This window comes from Phoxinus phoxinus, assembly GCF_949152265.1.
Source record: "Phoxinus phoxinus genome assembly, chromosome: 1".
Lineage (NCBI taxonomy): Eukaryota > Metazoa > Chordata > Actinopteri > Cypriniformes > Leuciscidae > Phoxinus > Phoxinus phoxinus.
The window spans coordinates 32,977,063-32,991,063 of NC_136876.1; the positions used below are offsets into that span (position 1 = coordinate 32,977,063).

Sequence of the window (14,001 nt, forward strand, 5' to 3'; positions counted from 1 at the left end):
GCACTAAAAAAGTCCATGTAGTCCAACTACAAGTTGCAGCTCTGCTGAAACCCGCCAGAGCCCCGAGCAGCTCTGAAAGACCATTCGACTGTGTGTGTGTGTGTGTGTCTGCAAAACAGAGCACTGCAAAAACCCCGCTCTCTAAAAGTCCCCTCAGAGAAAGAGCAAAATAATAGCTCCGCTAGCAAACACAATGAGCCTAAAAGAAGTCTAAAAAGGACACAAATAAATAAAAAAACACATATGGAGGGAGGAATGACCACTATGAGAAAGAAAAAACAAAAGACTGAGAGAAAACCCAGAATGGCAGACAAAAACAGGGTGCCAGACACCTCATTGCAGCTGCTCTCTGAGGCCAGACTAAAACAGCTGCTAAAACAACACACACCAACACAACACAAGACATGCACAGTAACATATCATCTATCAGGTCACATATTGACAGTGACACTAACACACACACACACACACACACACACGTGGAAAATCTCACCCAACAGGCAGGCCTCCAGTGTGTGTGAGAGGGGCAGGCAGCTGGCCATCGGTGAGACATTTGGCATTTCCGTCTCATTCAACTCCACTAAACACACACACACACCTGAGATCCGTTACAAATGAGGACGGACTGGTTTCACCTGCCGCACTGTTAAACGTGTACCGGCACGGCAACATACAGCCAGAACATGTACACAATACAGGAAACACAACACACACAGTTTATCACGTAATGTCAAGGTGTCATGAATAGGCTGAATCACATATATGTCACAAGTCACGGTGAATCACATATAGCCTATGCCACATTTTTTATATTTAAATGCACAGAAGACATGTATGATGTTGAATATCCTTTTGTGTTATTATAAATGAATATTTATTGAAAACTTTAATGGAGCAAACACACACACATGCCTGAGGTGTGTTGAGGATTGAAGACACATACTGTACGCTCTAGTAATTAAATATGAATCTCAAGACTTCCTGCAGTCTAACCTGAAGCGCATCCTCCTTTTCCTCACCGCTGTATGAACTACTAAACAGAACAATAAGCACAAATTCTCACAGTAAATGAGATCTCACTCAGTAGCCAGATTTGTCAAAGACACAAAAAGTCTGCGATTTAAAGTCAATATGAACTCCTTTCCCATCAAATTTCCCTCCCGTATGAAATTATCTGAGCTATGCAATCCACATTCATTTGTCAACAATTCCAGATGAAAATGTAATTGCTCAGATACTGTTCTTTTAAAGGGACAGTTCATTCAAAAATGAAAATGATGCAATAATTTACTCACCCCCAAGTTGTTCCAACCTGTATTTCTTTCTTCTGCTGAACACAAAAGAAGATTTTGAAGAATGTTGGTCACTAGACAGTTGATGGGCCCCGTTGACTTCCATATAATTTTTTTTCAACTATAAGTTGCTATTAAGTTTCTAGTTACATTTGCTACATTTGTCATTTACATTTGTCAAGTGTTTATTAACAACATTCTTGTGTTCATCAGAAGAAATCATACAGGTTGGAACAACTTGAGGGTAAGTGATGACAACATTTTTATTTTGGGCTGAACTATCCCTTTAAAGCCCAGAAAGCAAAGGGGAGTAATAACAAAAATCAAGCGTACCGTCAGTTCTGGCAGGTCACGTTAGTCAAGCTCGCATCAGCTGACTCTCAGCTGATCCACGTCTACCTATAGGAAGGAATACGACGCCTATCACTGTAAGCTCCTTCAGTAAATGATCAGCAGCTATCGCGTTTCTCAGGAGCTAGCCTAATTAACGTTACTCTCGTCAGTCAGTGTGGCATTTTGATTCCCCTTGGCTTGAATTATGTTGTACTTTACAATTTTGAATTTATTATATTTGCATGTATGTTGGTTCTGTTCTGTTTACCACGAGGGGGGTTATTGCTGCTCTTACATCCATGCTAGGCTGCATGCATGCGCAGGGAGTTATCGCCCAGACCATACCGCCAATCCAAACTGTATGCTAATTGCTCAATCGTATTTGACGATATTGGTCCTGACAGAAACGTTTATTATATCAATTTAAAACCTCTTGCGATCTTCAGTTATTTTGAGTATGGGGAGGCTGCAGACCTGGAGCCGGTAGATATAGGACCCAAACAGTTTTACGCCCCTGACAGTTTTACGCCCCTGTTGTTCCTGATGCGTCCAGTAGGGGGAGACTGTACAGCGAAACGAATTGAGGTATGTTTTAATCTTTTTTTTAATTAATTAATTAATTTATTTTGTATTGCAAATGAAAGGATACAGACATTAACAGTGAGAAGAGGCAAAAAAACAAAAACAAAAAACAAGGGGGTATACGGACATCAAAAGAGATTGAATTAGGCTACACAAATCAATACAATATTACATTGTCAATAAAAAATGAAAGGTTCTTTACAACAGACTCTAGGATATTATTTGTTTTAGAAACCTTTGAGTTTAAAGGTTTTGCCATTGGATGGTTCTGTCTTTATGCAGATGAAACTTGCCCAGAATTTACCAAAAAGTTCAGGACGATCTGGCTTAAATTTATCTTACCACGTATGTAGGACACTGTTTTGTAGCTGTGTGACGATCAATAGAGAATAGTACAGCAGATATTAAATCGAGGATCCATATGATTACACGGTAGGCTACTGTATGTCTAATGGTCTAAATATGGTTAATATCTAAATGTAACTTTATATAAATTCACAACAACATATTTCACTTAGTCTCCATATAAAAACATACGGTGAGTAGGCCTATAACTGCAGTAGGTCATATCATTACTTGTCATAACACGTAGTTGATCCAACTATGTGTATTTTAAATTTTTCAATTCACAAAAACAAAAGTCTTCTGTAGGCTGAGTGAAGAGAGTGAACACCGACTGAATATCTGCATCTATTTTTCTATTTTAATCCGTGCAGATCTACACTGTAGCGTTTATATTTAAATGAACAAAAACCACAAAATTTTCAAGTCTATGGACGGGTTATTAATGTGTTAGCGTCGATTTAATGATAGTTATTTCGCAGTATATCCCCCTACTGGGCGCATCAGGAACAACAGGGGCGTAAAACTGCCAGGGGCGTAAAACTGTTTGGGTCCTATATCTACCGGCTCCAGGTCTGCAGCCTCCCCATATAGGTTATTTTAGATGAAAAAAAAAAAGCATTGCGCCACCTACTGTAAATAATGCTGTACATACAGTCGGCATCTAGTCATAGTTGGGGGCGTGGTCTGGCGTGGCGAGGGTGGACTCGGCGGGGGGAAACACCGCGAACATCGTGTGTATTTGAATGACAAAAATCTCGTATTGCGAGTCATTAGGCTTGTTTGAGATGAGCAAAATCTGCGCAGAACCGATCACCGGTGATCACCGCGAGATGCATGCCGGTTAGAAATGTGTCCGACTGCGTTCCGCCTGGCTCTGATGTCATGCTGACGTATGTCAAAAATCTCTCGCGAGCGCAAGGCACACCTGTCGGATTCTGCAGTCGAGCGCAGTTGCTCTCCACCGACTGCGCGGTTCAAAAGCATGATGGGAAACGACTTGCTGACGACACAGCTTAATGCTCATTGGTTTAAACAACCGTGATGTATTGTTCTTTTTTTAAATGTTTGAATTTAAAACTCTGATTTCGTGTTTTTATGTGTATAAATTATGTGTGAGTATTCCCAAACTCTCTGACAGTGCGATCTCTATGGATTATGTCATTATGTCATTTTTATATATATAAAAAAAAAATATATATATATATATATAGGCCATATATAAAAACACGTCTGTAGTAAAGAAACAAATTATTGATAAACACGTAGCCTATTTGGAGTGGGATTGAATAAGTGCTTTGGGTGTCTTGTTCATTATATTTATTTTCATATAAAAGCAATAGAACTTAAATTACATCCAGTTTATTACCAACACTGTGCACGAGCGTGAATTCCGTGAATCCCGCGATATCCATCTTTGATCTCACAGCTGTCCGATCCATGGTCATTGGTCAGATCCACTGTGAGAAGAGAGAACTGTCCGGCTTGCCTGCGCTTTTTTCACTCCTCCCCTCACTGCAGCCGGCTACTCTCGCATACAATTCAGGCGAGGCAAGGCGCATCTCAAACAAGCCTATTGACGCCTGCCGACCGGTAACGGTACATTGCTAAATTAACTGCAGGTTATGATTGCCCTTATATAATTAAAAACTGGGTCAATGACCCAACCAAATGGCCCGAGGTGTCAGAGGTGCCGCCAGACATATTTTGTTATCTGGTTGAATCTCCAGGTATGACATGTACCGGTAACTGTAGCGGTAACATTAGCCTATAACTCAATCAACTTTCGTATATGTTGCATACTATAACTCCATAAAACCTTGTCACTTGTACGTATGCTTCACTTCAAACTATTAATCCTTTTATAAAACGGTGATCAGTAGTACGGAGTTCTTGCCAAGGGACTGACAGTTATCCCTAACTCACAGACTGCATAGACTCGAACTACTCTCGGTTCACGGTTCACGGCTCGCGTCATTACGTAGCGATTGGCCTTCTTTCCGGTTATGTGTGTTTATTAGGAAGGATGTAGAACTTCAATTCATAATTTGTTTGTTTATTGGCGGTACAGAAAACGACACCAGCAGCAACTCTTCGGCATGATTGTCCCGTGTATTTCAATTAGATGTTTCCCCCCACGGGCTAAATTCACATCACGTGACGGGGCGTTCCCAGACCAACCGTCTGTATGTTGGTACAGAACTACAGTAGGTGACACACACAAAATGTTTAATGCAAAACCTAATTATATCTGAAAAATCAAGTAATTATGCCTGCAAAATACTCTTATAAGCAGCCAGGTCCTACAATAAGTAACACAGTCCTATATCAATATGTATACCGGTATAGGGCTATAAAGACATCTAGTGGTTACACCACAGTATTACATATGAACTTTATTATTTCTCCCACGAGATGCCACTAATCTGCCTTTTATGCATTGATTTTAAATCCCTTTAAATACATTTTAAACTTAAACAGTGTATTAATTGAAAATTATTTGGAATATTGTCTAGTAGACCATGAAATCCCCTCAAAATACAAAATATCAAATAATACATATTACTGAAACAAAATAAAAAGTATTCACTATATATATATACATATGTTAATATATGCGTATTGCCTTCGGTCTGTTCTGATGCAAAGGATCACAAGTGTGACTTCTAAATGAAGAATACTATAGGGTTAACATTCCTATCGAGATCTAAAAATAGAAACAAATAAGAGTTGTTGACCAATAATCATTTCAATTTTACGAATTACGACCAATAACCAATCAATTATTTTCAATAATTAACTTTTTTATCTATACCAATTTGTATAAAACAGAAAATGAAAACTATATTATTACATGCACATCAACTCACTACAATTTTAATTAGTGCTATATTATTATCTATATCCTAAAAATAATTGGAATTAAGTATCCAATTTTGGCAGATAAATATCCAATAATGCCCAATAGCAAAAAAAAATAATAATTTTACACAGATATGATGCTGATATGTTTTGCATTCGTTACTTTATCCAAAACTTAGAAACACAAACAGCACTAGAGCCCTGTGTTTAAATAGACTGGATCTGTGAAAGCTACGTGAGCAGCAGATGTTTGATCTGCACATGCTCTGATATAAATCTCCCTTATCCTCACACACAAACACGGCTGATTCATCTATCAACACATGCTGATGGAACAAATACTAAACTCATGGGTCGAGCATCTGTTCTGACAGAGCCCTCAAAAATAATGCTTAATGCAAAAAATAAAGTGCAACCAACCATATCAAAAACATCATATATGCCACAATGCCAGTATCTTAGACTTAGAGCACACATGCATATTTACTCATGCACCTAAAAAAAGGATGTAGTCTGTCCCCTGCTGGTCACTTCAGAAACAGCCCACATTCATACACACACACACACACAACTCCTCTAAAGTATGAATGAATGAGAGCTCAAAGCTAAAATCAATTAAATAGCACAGAATAAACACAGCTACATCTGTATGTGTATAAAGTGTGCTGATATTGAGTTTCAGCTGAGGCCTCAGTGAGCGCAGGGCGACACAGAGACAGCAGATAATAGGAGACCTGACAACACCATTTGGTCCCAAGAGCATTAGATAGCAGAACACAGTCTAGACCGACTTTAATCTGCCTCTCCTGAGTGTGTGTGTGTGTGTGTGTGTGTGTGTGTGTGTGTGTGTGTGTGTGTGTGTGTGTGTGTGTGTGTGTGTGTGTGTGTGTAAAAAAACTACTCTTCTTTAAGCTGGTTAATTTTAGCTGTAATCCTCAGCAAAGCCGTTGACCAATAGGCTGCAGACCTGAAGCAAAACCAATGTGTTGTAGTGACATGAAACCACCAACAGATGGAAGCACTGCAGCGCAACCCGATGAGTGTTTCAGATATCCAAGGGTTTTAATGCAGTAGGCTGAGCCTGAAACCCGCAGCAAGAAAAAAGCTTGAATATTATATAATACCCCAAAAGTAATATTCTGTCATCATTCACTAACTCTTATGTCAATCCAAACCTGTATGACTTTCTTTCTTCATAAAAGAATGTAAGAAAGGACAAACAAGAAGATATTTGATGTGTTTTGGTAACCAAATAGCTTTGGTGACCATTGACTTCCACTGTATGGACAAAGAACATTGAGACATTTCTCAAAATATCTTCTTTTATGTTTCACAGAAGAAAGAAAGTCAAACAATGACAGAAATACAATTTGTAGGTAAACTATTACTTTTATACTACATTAAAAAATGTGTAAAACATGTTATACGTTTATTTAAAGGGACGCTATTGCTGAAATCGGATAACATACTACTCTTGCTATTTTTTGCCATAGAAAGATATGTTCAGAATTCTTTTAGCCCTCTAGCAGTTAAAAACCAAAAAACTGCATGCATTTTGCAGAATAATCATTGTTTTGGTTGTGCTTCAGCTCTGTGAGACTGTATGAATATGACCCTTTACAACATATTATGCTTTACAATGAACTCTGTTAGAGAGCTACATATGGCAATTTATCTGTTCAATAAAATACCTTACTCACCTGTTGAGTAATAAAAACACCATCTCAACATTTCAAATTTCTCAGTTCTTGCCATCTCCAAAAAGCCAAGCCAATGTTGATTCTTGTAACCTATGCCACTCCCACACCATACAACGGAGCAACTTTCCTCTATTAACAAATATGACGAGACACGCACAGACGAGTGACGTATGTGTGCAATTTTTCTGTGAAAACCATCATGCTCTAAAATATAAATAAACAATAATAGGCTTACCATAGTGAATCAGAGTAAGTCAAAAACACGTTTTGGAAGAAGGATTGATGGTGTATTGACTCATCTAAATTTTGTTAACTTTGTTTGAACAAAAAAAAGTTACAGTGTACCTTTAATAAATTATGAATATATTTAATCCGTTAAATGTCGACAGATGTATCGTTTGCTTTTTGTGATATCACACAATCCTATGTGTGTGGGGTTAGGTGAAATATATAAAACAAATAACTCAAAAATAATGTCCTCATAGCAGACACAACAAATCAGCATTGAAATCATGAAATATTCACAAGGTCACGTCTTTCTATAGGCAGAAAGGCTGCTGCTTTAGATTTATGACACAACCAGGCAGAAACCAAAATTCACATTTACAGTATTAGATATATTTTCAAGGGTAATAATGTCAAATCATTACACAACTGGTATGTGTGTATAATGGGATCAGAGTTACGTGCATGAGAGGAAGTCTAAGGGGCATCACACCTGTTCTACATGAAGACCAGAGAGATTAGAGCAACTCAACACAGAGCAGATGTGCCGACATGAACACAAGTACATAAAAACACACACAAATGTATGTATTCAGCAGGCACGCATTAAAAATAATATTTTGTAACATTATAAAAAATATTCAATTTCAAATAGCTATTCTTTTGAACTTTCTTTTCATCAAAGACTTCTAAAAAAAAATTGTATTACGGTTTCCACAAAAATATTAGGCAGCACAACCTTAAAAAAAGAGCTGCAAATCAGCATATTAGAATGAAAATGTGGGAATGTAATAGTCACACAAGCGAATGCAACACAAGCACTCTTTACGCAACACTCAATCACACAACGTGTTTTTTAGGAGCTTTAGATGGGCTGAAGGGATTGAGATGGGTTGCGTATGTGTCAGATACCTGAAGATATTCTCCTCACCAGCGTTCATCTGAACACTGACCCCTTTTAAGTCAGCTGTGAAATTGTTCTGCTCTAAAAATACATCCTCCTTTGGCTCTGAACGCTAATGCCTGTGTGAATGGTGTGTTTCAGTGTGTGTGGTTTCCCTTCTGCATTGCCGAATTCCACATCAGTACAGTTGCTTTAACAACCACACCCCATCGCCATGCCTCCTGGCAACCATCAATGTTTCCACAATCCAGGACGCCAAACAACAACTCACCAAATTAAATGTTCCTGATGTTCCTGTAACCATAAGCCAAATAATTGATCAATAGGGCAGATTTTGAGGTGCTGTTTTATTATAATAATAACTTGATGCAGTTTTCTATGTTGGAGTGTTACTGTTTAAAAGTAAGGATGTACAATATTGGTACTACATGGGTTATCAGACAATATTAGATATATTGTAATACAGTATCAGTAGATATTGTATATTTAATTGATCATACCCCTATTTTTACTTTTACATAACACTTCAGCGGAAACTCACCTACAGTTGATCTATAAAAACACAAATAATTTAATAGTATCAGTGCATCCATATTTAAAGACAACTGTCATTCAAGTAGAGATGTGTGCCTACGAAATTTTGTAACCGACTAGTCAATTTCACTAACAAACGCCCAGAAGGGGGAAAAAACCCAACAGCTTGTTTACGGTCTAATTAAAACAGCCTACTTAAATCTATGACTCAAACTGTCAAATCCCATACTGAACAATGCTGAAAAAAATAGGTCATATACATCAATGAGCCGTTTGGTTTTAAACCTAAACATGGCACAGATATGTGTAGGAGATTAGATTTGTGAACACAATTTTTATGTGTTTTATTGATGCCTCTAAAGCCTTTGATCAAAGAGTAATGTTATGATTGTTAGGAGTAGGGAGGACAGGAAACTGTTATTTCCTGAAATTTCTCTGTCTGGTATTGACCTTAATGTATGCGATGAGGCTAAATATTTTACATTGTATAACTGAGGACCTGTCTGATGATAGGGACATTTATAGACAGTGTCGAATGATATGCACAAGCTAATACGTTGATTCGCAAATGTGGTATGTGCTCTGGATCTGTGAAGACTGCACTTTTCAGAGCATATTGCACCCCGATGTATACTGCCCATTTGTGGCGGCGCTACAGAACGAAACACAGAAACTCAATGTAGCATATAATGACGGAATGAGGCTGTTGCTTAAGGTTCACGATGGAGTAGTGCAAGTCCAGTGTTGGCGTGCCTACCTGTTCTGCGCAATCTCATGTACAGATGTATGTGTAGCGTGTTAGATTCTGCAAACAGCATAATTTCAACATTGACGAACCCGGCCCCGGCTATTGTAACGGCGGATTGCTATTATAACGGCGGATTGCTATTATAACGGCGGATCGCTATTGTAACGGCGGATTGCTATTATAACGGCGGATAGCTATTATAACGGCGGATAGCTATTATAACGGCGGATTGCTATTATAACGGCGGATCGCTATTATAACGGCGGGTCGCTATTATAACGGCGGATCGCTATTATAACGGCGGATAGCTATTATAACGGCGGATCGCTATTGTAACGGCGGATCGCTATTATAACGGCGGATCGCTATTGTAACGGCGGATTGCTATTATAACGGCGGATAGCTATTATAACGGCGGATAGCTATTATAACGGCGGATTGCTATTATAACGGCGGATCGCTATTATAACGGCGGGTCGCTATTATAACGGCGGATCGCTATTATAACGGCGGATAGCTATTATAACGGCGGATCGCTATTATAACGGCGGATCGCTATTATAACGGCGGATCGCTATTATAACGGCGGATCGCTATTATAACGGCGGATAGCTATTATAACGGCGGATCGCTATTATAACGGCGGATCGCTATTATAACGGCGGATCGCTATTATAACGGCGGATCGCTATTATAACGGCGGGTCGCTATTATAACGGCGGATCGCTATTATAACGGCGGATCGCTATTATAACGGCGGATAGCTATTATAACGGCGGATCGCTATTATAACGGCGGATAGCTATTATAACGGCGGATCGCTATTATAACGGCGGATCGCTATTATAACGGCGGATCGCTATTATAACGGCGGATCGCTATTGTAACGGCGGATCGCTATTGTAACGGCGGATCGCTATTGTAACGGCGGATAGCTATTATAACGGCGGATTGCTATTATAACGGCGGATCGCTATTATAACGGCGGATCGCTATTATAACGGCGGGTCGCTATTATAACGGCGGATCGCTATTATAACGGCGGATAGCTATTATAACGGCGGATCGCTATTATAACGGCGGATCGCTATTATAACGGCGGATCGCTATTATAACGGCGGATCGCTATTATAACGGCGGATAGCTATTATAACGGCGGATCGCTATTATAACGGCGGATCGCTATTATAACGGCGGATCGCTATTATAACGGCGGATCGCTATTATAACGGCGGATCGCTATTATAACGGCGGGTCGCTATTATAACGGCGGATCGCTATTATAACGGCGGATCGCTATTATAACGGCGGATAGCTATTATAACGGCGGATCGCTATTATAACGGCGGATCGCTATTATAACGGCGGATCGCTATTATAACGGCGGATCGCTATTATAACGGCGGATCGCTATTATAACGGCGGATCGCTATTATAACGGCGGATCGCTATTATAACGGCGGATAGCTATTATAACGGCGGATAGCTATTATAACGGCGGATCGCTATTGTAACGGCGGATCGCTATTGTAACGGCGGATCGCTATTATAACGGCGGATCGCTATTATAACGGCGGATCGCTATTATAACGGCGGATCGCTATTATAACGGCGGATCGCTATTATAACGGCGGATCGCTATTATAACGGCGGATCGCTATTATAACGGCGGATAGCTATTATAACGGCGGATCGCTATTATAACGGCGGATCGCTATTATAACGGCGGATAGCTATTATAACGGCGGATCGCTATTGTAACGGCGGATCGCTATTGTAACGGCGGATCGCTATTGTAACGGCGGATCGCTATTGTAACGGCGGATCGCTATTATAACGGCGGATCGCTATTATAACGGCGGATCGCTATTATAACGGCGGATTATAAAGTCCAATCAGGTTCTCCTCTAGTATGTGGAACCATTGGCGTTTTAGCCTATATGTAAGCATGTGATATTGTGTTTTGTATATTTTTTTTGTATTTTGTTACTGTTTGTGGTTGTGGTTGGACCATGTGCGTCCTTAATAAAGCTTTGATGAATGACAAACAACATTAAAATAAACTGAAACCAGGTAGCACAGCAAACTCAATAGCCGATTATAAACAGAATTCCTCAAAATAAAAGTTAGCCAACGTTAGTCAGCAGCCACACATCAAGGCATTGCTGTTTGTTATCACAGCAAACACTCGCACATCTGGGTTTAAATAATAGAGGTTATTTTATAATTTCTTTGGATGTCAATATGGGATCTGTGTTGTTGATGTCAAGTACGTTTGTTTATTGATAATTGTCATGCCAGTTTGGCATGAAACAAACTAAATGAATGTGAAAAACTATTTCTAATGTCATGTGCAGCAGTATCGTTCAGTCGACTGGTTTTACACAACCCTACATTCAAGAACAAACTTTGGGAGTTTCTATTTAGAGATCTGTGTCCTCCAGTCATGGAGGTTGTCATATTTAAAACCAATTTATGTGAAAAATACACTTACAAATTAACTTCTGAAAGATCTGTTCATAAGAAAGATAAAATAAAGAATTAAAAGCTAATAATAAAAGCCCTGGGAAAACCTGGGTATGCAAGGTTTAACCAAGTTTTGATTCTGGCGATATTAAGTCCACCTTCTTTTCAATTCACTTTACAACAATTTTCCAGTTCTCTATCGCCATCTCCTGCTCTCCATTACGCTCTTTTCACTCTTCGCTCTGCAGAGAGAGGGGCTTGTTGTGGTCAGAAATGGCCCAGCGCCCTCCCTCACAGGACAGGCTCTCTGTTTCTGTTGGGCCCCTTTAGTTCACTCAACCCTGTGTAATTAACAGATGTAAATTATAATGTTGGACTGCAAGGATGACATGTTTCTTCCGTGTGTGTGTGTGTGTGTTCACATCTGTAGAACTGTGGAGGAGAGGAGAGGAGAGGAGAGGAAGAGAAGAGAGGAGAGGAGAGGAGAGGAAGAGAGGAGAGGAGAGGAAGAGAGGAGAGGAGAGGAGAGGAGAGGAGAGGAAAGGAAAGGAAGAGAGGAGAGGAGAGGAGAGGAGAGGAGAGGAAGAGAGGAGAGGAGAGGAGAGGAAAGGAAGAGAGGAGAGGAAAGGAAGAGAGGAGAGGAGAGGAGAGGAGAGGAGAGGAGAGGAAGAGAGGAGAGGAGAGGAGAGGAGAGGAGAGGAGAGGAAGAGAGGAGAGGAGAGGAGATGAGAGGAGAGGAGAGGAGAGGAGAGGAGAGGAGAGGAGAGGAGAGGAGAGGAGAGGAGAGGAGAGGAGAGGAAGAGAGGAGAGGAGAGGAGAGGAGAGGAGAGGAGAGGAGAGGAGAGGAGAGGAAGAGAGGAGAGGAGAGGAGAGGAGAGGAGATGAGAGGAGAGGAGAGGAGGAGAGGAGAGGAAGAGAGGAGAGGAGAGGAGAGGAAGAGAGGAGAGGGGAAGAGAGGAGAGGAAGAGAGGAGAGGAGAGGAGAGGAGAGGAGAGGAGAGGAGAGGAGAGGAGAGGAGAGGAGAGGAGAGGAGAGGAAGAGAGGAGAGGAGAGGAAGAGAGGAGAGGAGATCATGGTCCTGTCAGTTGATTCTGTAAGTCCTCTGGAAGCCTCGGGTCAAACTGCCTGAGGTTTTGGAGGGCCCTGTCCTGAAAGTCTGAGGTCCTGGGTCACTGCCCCTCCACAAATCCAGACATGGTTACTGGAGATTGTTACTGTTATTATAATATGTTGTATTATTATTTATGTAGTCTATAACAATTACTTCTGTGTTTTCCTTGCCATACAATTTTATTTGACTTTTTCATTATATACATTACCATTAAAAAACATATATATATATATATTATCTAGGTGACCTGGATGTTTTAATTATCAGACTGTTTTGGGCTTTTTTAATTTTAATAACTTGCATCACTGAAAACAGAGAGGGTCCAGTTTTTATTCTTACAAACGAAACAATGCGTTAGTTCAAGTATTCAGCCAACTGGCAGGCAGTTTTATTTACTTAGAAAATCCATTTACTCGCATTAGCTGCTTGCCAAGTGTTAATTCTGGACCCTGAATTATAAAGTAGTGCCCTCCGAATCATCCAGACGATGGCACTCAACCATAACAGAACAGCCCCTAGGAGCTTCCAGCCCAGCTCTGAGCAGATAACAGCAGCTCATCTGAAACAGATAGCAACTCTCTATGGGGTTCACACACACACACACACACACACACACACACACACACACACACACACACACACACACACACACACACACACACACACACACACACACACACACACACACACACACACACACACACACACACACACACACACACACACACACACACACACACACACACACACACACACACACACACACACACACACACACACACACACACACACACACACACACACACACACACACACACACACACACACACACACACACACACACACACACACACACACACACACACACACACACACACACACACACACACACACACACACAC

At 40.4% G+C, this 14,001-nt stretch overlaps 1 protein-coding gene across 2 annotated transcripts in view; it reads right to left on the bottom strand.

The window, feature by feature from the left end:
- Positions 1-14,001, bottom strand: part of arhgap23a (Rho GTPase activating protein 23a) — a 74,596-nt gene that overhangs the window by 37,725 nt on the left and 22,870 nt on the right. The window lies entirely within an intron of this gene.